We start from the raw sequence: 14,786 nt of genomic DNA on the forward strand, positions 1-14,786 counted from the left end.
ATATGTAATAAAAAGAAAAAAAGTCCCCATCAGGTATATCTATTAAACTCTTTGTTTGAACTCTCTTCTCATCATCTAAAATAATACTTTTAAAAAAGCTTTATATTTACTGTGACTTTTCAGACAATGCATTCTTACTGGGAAATAGAGGCTATATAAAAAGGAAAAGAATATTTTCTCTTACTAATGTTTTAGTAAAAACAAAGTTTGAAAAAGAAGGTGAGAGATGCAGATGTTTCTGTGAGCGGTAATAATATTCAAGTTATTTGGCCTTTTGAAAATCTAACCTGAGAAACTATTCCTGACTGTCAACTGAGTTCCTAAGTAAAACTGACATCACTTAAAACATCATCTCCACAGTCCCTTTTGCTGGAAATCACAACAGAAGCTTCGGAAAATAATTTTTTTGAAGTTTTATTTTATATTGGAGTGTAGCCAATTAACAATGTTGTGATAGCTTCAGTTCAGTTCAGTCGCTCAGTTGTGTCCGACTCTTTGCGACCCCATAGACTGGAGCATGCCAGGCCTCCCTGTCCATCACCAACTCCCAGAGTTTACTCAAACTCACGTCCATTGAGTCGGTGATGCCATCCAACCATCTCATCCTCTGTCATCAGCTTCAGATGCACAATAAAGGGCTTTAGCCATATGCATACCTGTATCCATTCTCCCTCAAACACCCCTCCTATCCAGGCTACCACATAACACTGAGCAGAGTTCCCTGTGCTATACAGTAGGTCTTTGTTGGTTATCCATTTTAAATACAGCAGTGTGTATATGTCACATTCCTCAAGATAGTAAACAAACTAGAAATCTATAGAGATCAAGTATCTCCACGAGAAGAAAGAAAAAAAAATAATTTTTGTATTCAGAAATTTGAATCCTCTCCAAATCAATTTAAAAATATTTTTAAATTCCAGAAATCTATTTTAAACCATGTATTCCATAAGCCATCAGTATAACAGGAACAAAAGTTCCTCACCTACAACACAAGCATATATATATATGTATACATATTTAAATGGGTCTGGACTGGATTTAATCTGGGATTGGATTTTAGAATGCATGTGTATAGTTGCTCAGTTTGTGAACCCATGGACTGTTGTCTGCCAGGCTCCTCTGTCCAAGGGGTTTTCCTGGCAAGAATACTGGAATGGGTTGCCATTTCTTCATCCAGGGGATCTTCCTGACCCAGGGATCAAACCCAAGTCTCCTGCATCTCCTGACTGGCAGGCAGATTCTTCCCATCTGGGAAGCCCTCTAGACTTCATATAAAGTTTATATTTGCACCTATAAGATATATGGTATAATAAAAGTTATGTGACCTATAATTCAGTGAAAGTTAATTTCTGATTTAAAAATTGCTATAAATACAAACAACAGCTTTGGATTCCATCCACATCTCTTCTATCGATGGGACCACTTCCTGTCCTCTTTTCGGCTACAGTCTGCTGCTTGACACATCCCCTATTCCCTAGAAACCTTTCCAACTATTACTATGGGAGCAAGTCTTCTTATGTTCTCTCTCTGTATGACATGGTTTCCAAATTTACCATCATCAGAGTATTTCACTTTTGGACTTGTCCCAGTGAACTAATTGTTGAAACTGTTAAGAATATGTCAGTGAAATTCAGAGAACAAGATGGCGGAGGAGTAGGTGGACATGGAGTACATCTCTCTCCATGGATACATCAGGAATACACCTTAAGACAAAGAAGTGCATGCAGAACACCACTGACAGTGAAGGAGGAAACAGAACAGGCTCTGTCTTGAAAGCAGGACTCCATCCTGGGCTGGACTATGGACTTTGAGCTATAGGCCCAGTATCTATGGAAATGACATACCAACCAGAAAACCAGGCCCCTGGAAGGAAGAGCCCAGGGCTCTCCATTGCCTAAAAGAATACCCTAAAGTTACCTGTGTAACTGAATAGAATCACACATTATATTATGCTCACTGGGGTATGACCACAGGCCTATTGATAATTTTCCACTGTTAACCTAGGCTTAAGGCATATGAATCACGGGTTAAGTTTGATTGTATCTTTCTTTTTCCTTTGTTCAGACTAGTTTCAGGGAACCTTATACACTTAGGGTACATAAGGTTTTCACAAAAACTGGTCGGGGTCCTTGGCTAAGAGGAGACTCTGCCTTGGGCCTGCCTGTGTAATAAACTGCACTCCACCATCTGCATTGTCCTTCTGAGTGAGCTTGTTTCCCGGAACGTGTGGCCACAACAAGAGCAGACAGGAGCACCCAACCAGTAGAAAAGAATATATAGAACCATGCAAAACTCGGTAGGACAAAGGAACTAGGAGGAAAAACAGCACTGTTGGCAGGACCGGACCTGCCCTTGGTTGGTGGGAGAACTGAAGCAAGGCCCCAATCCCCACATCAGGGCAGCTGTCTGAGTCAGAGGAGAAACACCTAAGGCTGAGAGTGAAACCACTGATCAGTGGCAGCCTAAATGGAATAAGAATCAGACAGTACTTGCCTCAGCCATACATACCTGGACAGGAACACTGGTCCCCTGGAAAGCACAACAGCTGGGAGCTGGAGTGTAGGGATTGTGGAGCAATCCCAGGACAAGGGCTGATGTTGACGGCGGAGAGACCGATTGAGGGGATGTGAGGGAGGAGACTGTAGTGGGAAATGCCTGTGGAGGAAAGCCAGGCAACCACGGAAGCAAGGTGATACTGCTGAGTCACACATAAGGGGTGGAGCCATCACCATAGCCTCTCTCTCCCTAGGCGCCAGCATCAGCAGCTGAACAATAGAGAGGCTGGCCCATCAAATGCCTCACTAACTGAACTACAGAGTAGGACCCCACCCAGGGTGCCCCTTTAAGTGCCCGACACACCGAAAAACAGAGAAGGACTCCAGGCAAGGGAACCCTCTAAGTGCCTGAATGGGTGGAACTACAGAGAAAGACTGGCCAAAGAGGCATTCTGATCACCAGCTACAAGAAGCTCGAAAACAGACTCTAATATGGTGATAACTACTGCGGTGGAGCCAGTCCATATCCCTGTACATTTGGTGCCACCAGGGTCCCCACAAGCCAAGCAGCTGTGCCACCTTCATACTCAACTCTCACTGGGGCAGAGATGCCACAGGCAAAAAAAGTCCTGTGTCTAGGCACGCAGGGTCCCTTTGGTAGTGTCCAACTCTTTGTGACCCTGTAGACTATGGCCCACCAGGCTTCTCTGTCAGGGAGGGGGGTTCTCCAGGCAAGAATACTGGACCATATTGGCCAATACTGGTTGCCATACCCTTCTAGAGTACTTTTATTTCCTGCTGCCTTAGCCACCAACTTCCCTGAGTACATGGTGCTGCCAGAACCCCTGAGACCCAAGCAGCTGCACCACCTCCACACCTGGCCCTCACAGGGACAAACCCAAGTCCTCCAGGGCAACCTCAGGAGCAAATCCCAGTGGACGACCCACATGTAGAGGTGGAAATAAAACCACAATTGAAACCCAGGTGCAGTGTGGCTAAGGAAGAAGACTCAAAACCTTTCCACCAGCTGTACAAGCTGCAGATTAAATCCACCTGATCAACTAGGCAGACTCTGGTCTATGGAATATATAAAAGGTCACTGAAAGCTCTCACAAAAGAAAATGCACCAGTTCTGGTAGCTGTGGATATTGGAGGCAAAAACACACAGGTGTAGGCCCAGACTAAAATCTGAGCTGCCCCCACAGCAGGTCCAAAGAATAGCATAGTGCTGGAGGGCATTCTATGGAGGTAAGGTGGACTGTGACTCTCAGGGAGGGAAAGTGACTCAAGAAAAATGTTTATTGTTCTTCTTTTTGACATGTTCTGTAGATTCTTTTGGATTTTTTTTCTCTTTTTCCCCCCTTTTTTCTCCCCCTCTGTTGTAGTTGACCATTTTATTGGTACTATGAAATCCAATTAAGCTTTTGAGCTTTTTTTTCTCAGTCACATTTTTTATGGTTGTTATAAACCCCTGCCTCTTTGTTGGGCTTTTGCAGTTCTGTGGAGTTTTCCTTTTTTTCCTTTTCTCTTTTTTCAAAATTTCACATTTAAATTTTTAAACCTATTATTATGTTTTCTATATTTATTTCTTTGTTTGTTTTTCCTACTGTTCTTTTCCCCTTGCAGTTAATCTTTAATGTATATGAATCCTATTTATCTACCTCTATTTAACTTTGCATATCAATTCTTTCTTTTCTTTCTCTCCTTTCTTCTCAACATATCTGTTAGTTTTATTTTCATTGTTTTATTTCCCAATTGGCACCTTGCTTTAGTTTTGTTTTCCAGTTTGTGCTTTAGTTAGTTTTGTTCTGGTTAAGTTCAGTTCAGTTCAGTCACTCAGTCATGTCCAACTCTTTGTGACACCATGAAACGCAGCAAGCCAGGCCTCCCTGTCCATCACCAACACCCAGAGTCTACCCAAACCCAAGTCCATTGAGTCGGTGATGCCATCCAACCATCTCATCCTCTGTCGTCCCCGTCTCCTCCTGCCCTCAATCTTTCCCAGCATCAGGGTCTTTTCCAATGAGTCAGCTCTTTGCATCAGGTGGCCAAAGTATTGGAGTTTCAGCTTTAGCATCATTCCTTCCAAAGAACACCCAGGACTGATCTCTTTTAGAATGGACTGGTTAGATCTCCTTGCAGTCCAAGGGACTCTCAACAGTCTTCTCCAACACCACAGTTCAAAAGCATCAATTCTTCGGCACTCAGCTTTCTTCACAGTCCAACTCTCACATCCATACATGACTACTGGTGGTGTCATCTGCATATCTGAGGTTATTGATATTTCTCCCAGCAATCTCGATTTCAGCTTGTGCTTCTTCCAGTCCAGCATTTCTCATGATGTACTCTGCATATAAGTTAAATAAGCAGGGTGACAATATACAGCTTTGACCAACTCCTTTTCCTATTTGGAACCAGTCTGTTGTTCCATGTCCAGTTCTAACTGTTGCTTCCTGACCTGCACACAGATTTCTCAGGATGCAGGTCAGGTGGTCTGGTATTCCCATCTCTTTCAGAATTTTCCACGGTTTGTTGTGATCCACATAGTCAAAGGCTAATTAATTAATGTTCCCATTAAAATACACAGTATGTCAAGGTTTATATTGCTTTCTTGGTTTACCTTACAAATAAAAATGTTATATCTTTTTCAACTATGTTTTTTATTTTACCCTCAGGTGTCTAACAATGAAAAGAACAAGGGATATAGAAGTATTTTAACTATTTAGAATATTCAATAAAACTACCTGCTCTTTCTTGTCTTCCATGTTTACACATACTAAGGACAAAGATATCAAATCAAAAATATAATATTGAAAATTTTGTGATCAACACTCAAATGTGGAAAAATGATTATTCCATCATGTTTTTAGAGTAATTTGTAAAAGACTACAAGATAGAAAAAAGTAAAAGAACATGTAAAGAATATAAAATTAATGACATAATATTAATACATTATTTCAGAGTGCTTTATGTTTAATAAGTGAATTTTGACCTTCATTTTAAAAATGGGACTGAACAAACATAAAATACCTGATCAAAATCACCTGGAAAGCTTGAATAATAAATAAATCACTGTTTATATATAGCACTTTTCTCTTACTGCATGTCCATATAGAATACCTAGTTATTATCATAATCACCTGAGGGATAAATATGACCATCTCTATTTTTCAAATTAAGAAATATTATTGTACAACAAGGAAACAGGAACTGAGAGGTTAAATGGCAAAACTATGATTCACTGAGTAGATAGTAACAAAGTTGAAATTAAAAAAAAATGTATGTTATGATTCTCGTCCTTGGCCACAGTATTTCCAGCATGTGTTTCTTTCAGATATGACTGTACCAGAATTATTTGCCACAGAGCTATTATTAATAGCTCCTGTTAGGAGTCAGAGATTTTTTCCTCTCTCAATGCATCTGCTAATAAAAATGCCAGCTCCATTCTGATTGTTTAACATGGAAATACTCTAAAGGAGTTTGGATCATATAAAATTAGAATAAGAAAATATTATGTTTGCTATTTACTATAATTTACTGCATCAACTTTCAGAGTCCAAACTCCAGAAAAAGACCCAGTTCAGTTCAAGAAATCATACCAGCTGTGTAGTCCCTGTGTTCAAGCCATTTTGAAATATGTAAAAAGTGGAAAATCGAGGCAACTTATTAGGTAGATCTGACATTGTTCTTTACTCTTCCCAAATCCCCAGCCCTCGCATTCCTAAACCAGGTTAATCCTTACTGATGAATCCATCAGAAGAACTGGTAGTGGTAAAAACTGCAATGACAGTAACCACATTGCTTACCAGAATCCCTAGTGGTACAAGGGAATCTCCAATCAGGACAGGAGCTGCCTCTTCCTATGACTCTGTTGTGGCTACAGAAAACTGGTTTTTTCTTCATTTCTTTCATTCTTTCCTCTTCTCTTATTCTCCCTCTCTATCTTGACATTACTAATTAACATCAATCCTTAACATCAATCAAATATGTCCCTGTATTTTACTTCAGGAGTCAATCACATTATAATATTTGCTGTATGAATATTCACTTTTCAACTAGCAAGCTTGAATCTGCAATGAGATTAAAATGAGCAATATTCCCACATGTCCTCTTTCCTGACATTGAAGCAAAGACACAATGATAACAATGACAGCAATGACAGGATCTTGGTGAAAATTATAACTCAGGATGTGCTCAGGACACGTTAAGATTCAATGATATACTAGACAGCATAATACTGACAACAGCTATGGAAAAGATCACCCTGAATGTTTACATGTTATAAAACATGCTTGATTTTTTTCTTTGTAATACTAGAGCCTATCCACTCACTCTCAGACTAAAAGACATTTTGATAAAATCCTTAAGTGACATACAACTTGCCGAAAAACAGTAATTATTTACAATACCATCAGATCAACTCTGAAAGCAGTTATTTACACAATGCATGGGATCATTAAGCACAGGTAAAAACATGAGGACCTTTTGAATTAACATGTAATATTTTTCTCACTTTTCATCACTCATTACACATTTTAAAAATACAAATGACTGGCTTTTAAAAAATGCCTTGTTGAAACATACATCCATGCTGCACACAGATGACCTGTTGAATGCATTTTCACAAACTGAAAACACCCATGTCACCAGGATCCAGATCAAGAAACAGAATGTGACCAGCACCCCAAGGGCCCTCATGTGTTCCCTTCCAGACAATAACCCACCCCCAAAATAACAATTTACAATGATTTCTAACACTGTAGATTAGTTTTGCCTTAAATAGCTACTTTTAAAAAATTTTTTGAGTACTGCGACTAATGTGTAAAGTTGAATTAAACATCTGCACATATATTCTAGTTATTTTAAGTACCCAGAAAGTTTCACTGGGGTTAAATAAAGATAGCTAAGATCAGGTGGAGGTTTCAAAATCACTCACTGAGCTGAATTTACTATGCCAATAGGGTGTTAGCATCTCCCTTGAAAAAGCAGACTTATGATAACATACATACATTATTTCAGGAAGCATCACACCAGGATACAGCCATTATGCAAAAGAGTTTAGGATACTGTAATGCAAAGAGTATAGGATCAAGGACCTAACTAAGAAGAGGGGAAGTGAGAGACCCCTGAAAGCCAAAACAATTGGGGAAGTCTTCATACCTATGTTCAGAAGGGCTAAGAGAAGAGGGATAACTTTCTGTTAGGAAAAATAGGGTTCCCAGGAGGCTCTAGTGGTAAAGAACCTGCCTGCCAATGCAGGAGACCTAAGAGATCTGGGTTTGATCCCTGGGTCAGGAAGATCCCCTGGAGGAGGGAATGGCAACCCACTCCAGTATTCTTGCCTGGAGAATTCCATGGACAGAGGAGCCTGGCGGGCTTCAGTCCATGGGGAAGCACAGAGCTGGACATGACTGACGTGACTGAGCATGCAAGTATGCAGGTGCTGAGACAGGCTGGGCAAGAATGTGGGTATGAGGCAGATGAGCTATGCATACATTTCTCCAGCAGAGATTCTGGGTTCCAGAAGCTAAAGTACCCTGACAAATGCCTATAGGTCTATAAAAAAATGTTGACTTATATTGAAGCATTTAACTCAAGTACAAATGACCATGGTCTCTGCTTCCTTTCACTGTTCCCTGAAGATAATGTTTTTAACATAGTTTCTCTAGAAATGAAAATGAATTAGATGGTTTACATGTTATGAATTCAACACACTGGTTGGTAATGATTAGATTACTGATCAGCAAGAAAACATGACTTTCTGTCCTAAGTACTTTAGACATTCATGTTGAAAATATATTTTCTATGCATGTGTTGGACTGCTAATAAAATTTGAATTCTTTTAAAGAAATTCACTTTGTTTAAGAGAAACTGGGGTGACTTGGTGAGAGTAAAGAAAAAGAAGTACATCAAAGAGGAAAATGTATGGATTAGATTCCTTAAAACTTAAAATTTAATATTCTTCTAAATTTTTACAAGATATTTATGCTATCAATATGACAAAAGAATTCATTCAGCAAAATTATTTGAAATGGTATGGGAAAAGTACAAATAAAGCTAAACAATTTAACTTTTTAATTAAAATGATGTAGCAGCAGCAGTAGTATGATGCATAATCAGTTTTACTCAGACTACTAACATCTAAGTAAAGTCCATCCTGTTGACATTTTGTAACATTGGTTTATCATCATTCTGTGCTTCTAAGATGAGAGCAAAACTGAAAGTTTAAATCTCTTAGGAAATCCTATGGGTTCATACATCTTGGGTCCACTGTACCTTGAATGCATTAAACACAGTGGGGTTTTGTTCCATAACTCAAAAGATTTTTCAATAAAATATCTAGTACACACTATGAAAGTAATTTTTTTCAACCATTAGAATAAAAGAAGTTTCAGCAGTTAGTTAGATATTATATTAAGACAGTTGGCTGCAACTAGGAGACTTTTAATCCTTCAGTTCAGTTCAGTTCAGTCGCTCAGTGGTGTCCGACTCTTTGTGACCCCATGAATTGCAGCACACCAGGCCTTCTTGTCCGTCACCAACTCCTGGAGTTCACCCAAACTCATGTCCATCGAATCGGTGATGCCATCAAGCCATCCCATCCTCTGTCGTCCCCTTTTCCTCCTGCCCCCAATCCCTCCCAGCATCAGAGTCTTTTCCAATGAGTCAACTCTTGGCATGAGGTGGCCAAAGTACTGGAGTTTCAGCTTTAGCATCATTCCTTCCAAAGAAATCCCAGGGTTGATCTCCTTCAGAATGTACTGGTTGGATTTCCTAGCAGTCCAAGGGACTCGCAGGAGTCTTCTCCAACACCACAGTTCAAAAGCATCAATTCTTGGGTGCTCAGCCTTCTTCACAGTCCAACTCTCACATCCATACATGACTACTGGAAAAACCATAGCCTTGACTAGACGGACCTTTGTTGGCAAAGTAATGTCTCTGCTTTTGAATATGCTATCTAGGTTGGTCATAACTTTTCTTCGAAGGAGTGTCTTTTAATTTCATGGCTGCAATCACCATCTGCAGTGATTCTGGAGCCCCAAAAATAAAGCCTGACACTGTTTCCACTGTTTCCCCATCTATTTCCCATGAAGTTATGGGACCAGATGCCATGATCTTAGTTTTCTGAATGTTGAGTTTTAAGCCAACTTTTTCACTCTCCACTTTCACTTTCATCACGAGGCTTTTTAGTTCCTTCACTTCCTGCCATAAGGGTGGTGTCATCTGCATATCTGAGGTTATTGATATTTCTCCTGGCAATCTTGATTCTAGCTCGTGCTTCTTCCAGCCCACTGTTTCTCATGATATACTCTGCATATAAGTTAAATAAGCAGGGTGACAATATACAGCCTTTTCTATTCTTGTTGTTCCATGTCCAGTTCTAACTGTTGCTTCCTGACCTGCATATATGTTTCTCAAGAGGCAGGTCAGGTGGTCTGGTATTCCATCTCTTTCAGAATTTTCCTCAGTTTATTGTGATCCACACAGTCAAAGGCTTTGGCATAGTCAATAAAGCAGAAATAGATGTTAATCCTTACTGTTCACCATAAACCTTTACAGTTTGGTGGCTACCATAAGTTTAGATCTTCTCCATTAAGAGCTTGATTGTTTCCAAGTTTAACTTCCTCCTTGAAAAAAAGTAAAACATGGGCCAGGAAATACTGTTAAGCCCTGGTGTTCTCTTTATTTCAACTTATTTTGTTTCTCCTCTTGTATTTACAGTAAACAGTAATTTTCAGGTTGCTATTCTCAACTTGCCAACTTCCCAAAATGCCATATTTTGCAATGTATGAGTATGAAAAGGAGACACAAAGATTCAATGTAATAAATTTATTGAACATTTACTTCTCTCTGAGCATATACACTTCTCTCTGAGTTGCTGTGCTAGCACTGAATCTGTTGGGACAAACGGGGCATATTCCTTGCCACTTATGAACTCAACCTAGGAGGTACAGAGAGAAGAATACAATGAAATAAAAAATGCAAATGTGGTAGATGCTGTATTACTAATAAGGCTAAAGTGCTGTTGTAACTCAGAGAAAGGAAAGGGTAATTCTGTCAAAATGGGGCTAGAGAAATCAGACCACGATATAGATGAAGTGGCATTTATACTCCAGTAAATATTTATTTGGTCAGTGTTGATTTTCTGCATGTTTTCCAATATGTAAATATGAATCTCTGTTGTATATTTTAGACCACAAAATAATTAAAGTGGAACTGACACGTAAGTGATAAAATAATGGACAACATTTCTGCAAACTTTCATTGACTGTGATTGTGGGCAATTCCTTCATCATTCTAGGCCTCAGTTTGTTCAACTGAAAAATGATGAATTTGAACTAAATGCCATGTTGGATTTCTTTTAGCAGGGACTAGATTAAATCTAAACTTTCTGTCAGCTCTAGAGTTTTGAAAAGATTTTTTTCCTCCAATTTTTTTTTCCTCCCTCATTCCCCCAACTTTTTAAACTCTATGACTTTACTTTTTTCTTTTTCTTCATTTGATAGATTTTTCCTCTATAGTATTTCCTCTAATCTAAACTTTCATCATTATTAATCTTTTGAAGAATTCAGAATGGATAAATAGCTAATCGGCGTTACTAATCTGACGTGGAAAGAGGGCAGACAGCAAAAGGTATGGTTGGTCATTAAAATTTGTAATAGTGGATTTAAATCACAGGAAACTAACACTGTTTATAGAAAACTTAACCTGCTTTTATCTTATAGGATGGTACTAATTTAACTGAAAGGAAACCCATTTCAGATTTACACAAAAACTTAGGATTAATAGTGCCTTCAAATACATTAATATTATTTTCCCTTTTTGAATGGAATAGTTTTAATTAAGTTTTGCTAATCCTTTTGGTTTAATCCCTGGAGCTGACTTATAAAACACTAAGGTTTTAAATCAAACTGTAAAAATCATCAAAGCTGAAAGTTACAGCGATAGCCATGGGAAGAGGGGGCTGGGGGGAAACAATACAGGATTTATAAACTAGGTCTAGCAACTGGCAATGCTTTAGACAATATAGATCTATAGGTCTATTAGATAGAATTTTATACATGTAATCTTTACAATTAGTCACTGGGGAAAAGGTAATGGTGATTTATCAAATATATTTTCAGTATTTTACAGGCGTTAGATTCTCTATAGCAACAGCTTTTATTTTTCTTTCTAAAGGCTCATTGGTATGTCAAACATGAAGGAGAGGATCTGAAGATTTATCATTTAACCTAGAAGAAAATGACCACAGAAATATTATTTTATTAATCCCCCTGGTAATATAATTACAATGTACTATTTGATTCTGAACTTCATAAGAGTGATGAGATAGATGATCTGTTTAGAAGGAACTCTCCGCCCTCACTCTGCCTGCTTGCCTCCACCCTGCCTGCAATAATAAGTAAATAGATAAATAAGTGAAACCAAAGCAAAACAAAACCACTTTCCAATTCTTTAGGCAATGCTTCATAAACTTTTCCCAACCAAGTGCCCCTAATGAAAGAGAAGATTGAACATGCTCCCCTAGGGATCTACAGCAAGTGTGACATTTCTTTGAAGTCATCTGTTTTATTTTAAAAATTCATGTGAATTTTGCATTCCACTCCATAACATATATCTGTTTTATGTAAAAATGATGTGGTTTCCCCCAATATCTTTGAGTTACAGAGCTCTAGGAAAATATGCTAAGTTTATACCATCGCCTTTGATAGTTTAAGATGCACATAAATTTTAGAAGGTTAGCTTTACAATGAAGCAAGGCATTTTCCATGAATCCCACATATTTCCCACTTTTAGTTTTCTTTCACTTGAAGGTAATTTTTTTCCCTCTGTCAGTTACTTTGAGGTATATACCTTAAGTAATGAGCTGAAATACATTTATTTGCTATTCCAGACAGAAGAGATACTTATTCTATTAAAATAGGTACTTAGGTTCTAATAATCAAAAAACTTACAAGAGGGAGGAATACATACATACACTAATATATATACAAAACATAAACAAGAGTTTATATCATAAGGACTATATTCAATATCTTATAACATATAATGGAAAGTAATCTGAAAAAATATACACACATATATAATTGAATCACTTTGCCATATACCTTAAACTAACATAATATTGTTAATCAACTATACTTCAATAAAAAATGAAAAACAGAGGATTTTCAAAGGTGTAGGAAGAAAACAGAAACACAAAAGATAGATATAGTAGTCATACAATCATTCTTTAAATATGAAAAATATAAAAATAATATAAAAATCATTAACTAGTTTCAACTTTCCTGTACCACTCCAGTTTACAAAGAAAGGTACTTTTTTCTTTGTATAAGCACTAATTTCACAAGGAGATAGGCCATAATTACAGAAAATAATTACTAGAGAGTGTTGATCTATTTTTATTTTTGCTGGTTGGCTGTGAATATAGATACGCTAGTTATATCCACAGTATTAGAGGTGACAGAATATGATTCAAACAGGACTGAAATCTATATTAAGCAAACAAACATGCTAAACTTAAGCACCAAGGGAAAGTATTTAACTACAAAGAAGAAATTGGCTTGACATTTCGCACCACGTTCTGTTTTTTTCTTGCAGTCTAATTTCACAAGTATTTTCTCATAAGGGCTCAATAGTAACACATTTAAAAAGCATAAGGAAATGTATCCTGAACAGCGAATTGACAAATGTCAGGTGTCTTAGAGAACAGGGCACTTGAGATTCTCAGGCACAGGATGTAGCATGATACACAGAGACAGCATTATTAGAAAGGAATAAAAATGGCTCAAGAGAAAGTATGTCTGGGCACCCTGAAAGAAAACTAGAAGGAAATGAAAGAAGGATGCAAGTAAGTGGAATGTATGTAAGAACTTCTTGAGTTGAAAACTCTGAGTCTAAATTTTATAGGGAAAGAAAAAGAACTAGTCACAATAACTTGACAGGGGATTGCTGAAGCCCAAACAGTAAGAAAGGAAGATCTTTTGCAACAGTTTTTTGAATACAATGACATTCATTTCATGAATACATGAAAGCAGAAATAAGCAAATATATCAGAGAGGTTTTGCTCTTAAAATGGATAGGAAGAAAGAAGTTGGTTAGATTGTAAAAGAAAACTACGTAAAGATCTGCCAAAAGCCCCAAAGTAGGAAACAGAACTGAGTATAATACATACTTGGCTGAGAATGGAAGGATTACAGGTAGCCTTATAATTCCTCTCCTCTAACAAGACAACAGTAACAACTATAATATTCATTAAATTAAAGGAGTTAAAGAAATTCCATTAATTTCATTAAAGAAAAACATTGCGGATGTGATCAACAATACCAGAATGTTAGAGATGACAACTGGCTACTGAACAATATTATACATATGACATTCTGGGTTTTACAGACACACTTTTTTTCTACTTTGAAGGACACTAACCAGTGTATATGGTTTGTAGTAAACTCAGGAAGCATATGTTTTTCAGTCCTTACAGAAAGTTCTCAGAGTTATAGAGAAGTGGAATTGTGCTGCTCTGCTCAGTCATATTCAACTCTTTGCAACCTTATAGACTGTAGCCCTCCAGGCTCCTCTGTCCACAGAATTTTCCAGGCAAGAATACTGGAGTGGGTTGCCATTTCCTTCTCCAGAGAAGTGGAATTATCATAGTGCAATTTCAAATAAAAGCTTTATTGCTTACTTTTCTGATCCAAGAGGAAAAATGTACTCCACATCTATTGTTTCACCTTCCAAAAAAATGTTTCCTTGATCCTTCCTTTCATTCACTTTTCAACTTCTGGCAAAAGTAAATACTCACTAACCAACAAAGCTAATGAGTTCAAATTAAAGTCTGGAGACATTTTTCTTCTTCCCCAGTGACGTTTTCACCTATCCTAACACATTCCACGACTGTGCCTTGCTGATACTGTTGACTGTCTGGACTGCATACTCCTTTTCCATGTCTGTAAAAATCCTAATTTTCATACTTCACCTTTTTGGCCTCTTTCACTATGCCTTCACTTAACTATCCATTCAAAAGTATTTTCCCTCTCATCTAAACTACAGTCTATTTTCTTATAGCACTTCTCATATTCATCTCTGTTTTATATAGTATTTGTATACATGTCTTCTCTTCTAGATTTTAAACGCATTCTAGCAAGAACTATCTCACAATCATTTTGTTATTACCAACAGCCCCACAGTATGGTTCTTTTGCAAACAATATACACTTAAGTGTTTATGAAATGAATGAACAAACATACTATCTGATCAGAGACACAAAAGCTTCAATAACCTAGAATTGCT

The 14,786-nt window shown here is 37.7% G+C and overlaps 1 protein-coding gene across 4 annotated transcripts in view; it reads right to left on the minus strand.

Annotated features, from left to right (window-relative positions):
• The window catches only part of DIAPH2 (diaphanous related formin 2), a 982,036-nt gene that overhangs the window by 429,922 nt on the left and 537,328 nt on the right, over positions 1-14,786 (minus strand). The window lies entirely within an intron of this gene.

This window comes from Bos indicus x Bos taurus, chromosome X (assembly GCF_003369695.1).
Source record: "Bos indicus x Bos taurus breed Angus x Brahman F1 hybrid chromosome X, Bos_hybrid_MaternalHap_v2.0, whole genome shotgun sequence".
NCBI lineage: Eukaryota > Metazoa > Chordata > Mammalia > Artiodactyla > Bovidae > Bos > Bos indicus x Bos taurus.